Source organism: Curcuma longa, chromosome 21 (assembly GCF_044706935.1).
Source record: "Curcuma longa cultivar G26 ecotype Majalengka, Jawa Barat chromosome 21, ITB_CL_G26_1.1, whole genome shotgun sequence".
Lineage (NCBI taxonomy): Eukaryota > Viridiplantae > Streptophyta > Magnoliopsida > Zingiberales > Zingiberaceae > Curcuma > Curcuma longa.
In genome coordinates this window covers 7944387-7946552 of record NC_133881.1, presented here as the reverse complement: position 1 = coordinate 7946552, position 2166 = coordinate 7944387, and the positions used below count along the sequence as shown (strand labels likewise).

The window sequence follows — 2166 nt, the reverse complement described above, 5'->3', positions numbered from 1 at the left end:
GTGATTTCAATCAATTTAAAATAATTTTGATAAAGTTTTAAATAATTTTAACTAATTTGATAAAGAGTATTTTGATATAAATTTTTAGATTTAGCAACAATTGTTTTAAAGTGATTTTTACTAATTTAAAGTCATTTTGATGAAGTTTAAATAATTTTGATCAAGTTTATAAAGAGTACTTTGATACAATAACGATTTATGTATAATAATTTTATTTAAAATGAACTAGTTAAATTTTTACATTAAAAAGATAGTAGGTAGCTTATAAATATTGTAATAGCTATCAATAGTTACTACTCAGTTATACATAAATCCTAAATCTTAAAATATTAAATCTTGAATTCTAAATTATGAATATTATTATATCAAAATACGTTTTACCTAATTAGTTAAAATTATTTAAATTTTATCAAAATTATTTTATAATAATTATAATAATTATTTAGTAGTTTTTATATATTATAATAGTAATATAGTAATTTCTACATTGTGTAGAAATTAATTATAATTACTATAATAATAATATTAAAAATAAAAAATAATGTAATAATAAAAATAATTATTACATATTATGTTAATCATCCATAATTATTATAATAATAATAGATAAAATGTATTTTAAAAATAAAATATTTGTTGGATCGTTTTATTAATTTAAAAAATTAGTTTTTCTATAACAAACGTTAGATAAGATTTAGAGTATTATGAGAATATAATATATGATTTGAGAAATAAAAAACGTTGTTTATCAAAATTTAAATAATAGTTAAAATTGGATGTTGACTTGCTTTACTAATTGCCCGCGTGATCGCTCGTTTTCTCTCTCATCGACGACAATTAATACATAAGCACATCCATCAACGCCGCTGCATGTGCTATCACTTCACTCACTAATTAAACGCTCATCTGCGCTGCTGTCTTCCTCATCTGCTGCTTCCCGTGCCATCTTGTTCTTCAATTTATCCATTAATTTATTTTCCCAATTAAATTCCAATCCAGCCCACTAAACGCGGCTAGATTCCATTTTTCCGTCTCCCTACACTGATCGGCTCTGCTGTCATCCTCATCCTCGGCCATCTTCTTCCTCAATATATCCATTAATTTATTTCCCAAATTCCAATCCATACCATTAAACGCGTCCAGATTCCATTTTTCGTCTATCTTAGCTCTTCTTCAGATCAGAGAAATCATGGCTGGCAAGCTGCTGCCCAGGCTCTTCCTCTTCTTGTCGCTGACGCGTTTGGCATCAGCCGACAAGTTCACCGTGGGCGACAGCAAAGCATGGAACCCCAACGTCAATTACACCGTCTGGGTGGATAAGCACAAGCCCTTCCATGTCGGCGATTGGCTCGGTTCGTTCCCAAATCTACTCCTCTGTTTTTCTCCGCTCTTTTTTAAGAGAAATTAATGTTGGAATTTGGGTGTATGGCAGTCTTCCTCTACCAGTCGGGGATGGCGGACGTGATCCAGGTTGACGAGGCCGGGTACAACAAGTGCGACGCCTCCAACCCCATTTCCAACTACAGCAAAGGCCGGAGCTATGCCTTCCAACTCAACCACACCGGCCCTTACTACTTCATCTGCAGCCGAGGCTTCTGCTACGGCGGCATGCGCCTCGCTATCGTCGCCGAGCCCCTCCCCCACCCTCCTCGCCGCCCACTTCCGAAAATCTATCAGCCGGCCCCAGAAGTTGCCACGCCGGAGCATACCCTCCGGTCGCCGTTTTCGTCGCCGTCACTGTCGTCGCCACATCCTTTGTCTTTCTTTTATGACGCCCTTTTGCAGCGTAAAGTGATCATTCTCACCCACCCAGGCTTCTAGGAATGCTCATTTTGCTAATTTTACATGCTATTGCAAAGTCACTTTATGTATGCTTTTTTTTTAATTCAGGTATCTCGATAGTATCATCCATGAATAAATTTAAAAACGCAAGCAAGTTCTGACACGATAGTCCTACTATCTCAGTAATTTAAATAGCAAGATCTGACACGGTAGTCTTACTAAAAAAAAAACAGTGTGAGTCTATGAGAATCAAACCCACATGACGATTTAGCATTATAAGTAGATATATTTGGAGATTGAATCCTTAATGGGAATATATCTTTGATTTTTATCACCGCATCAAATCTGTGATAAGTTATATATATATATATACAGAAAAGTTCA

General features: G+C 34.5%; 1 pseudogene; it reads left to right on the top strand.

Moving 5' to 3' along the window:
- The first annotated feature begins 960 nt into the window (after positions 1–960).
- Positions 961–1938, top strand: LOC141815401 (early nodulin-like protein 19; annotated as a pseudogene).
- Positions 1939–2166: the final 228 nt, after the last annotated feature.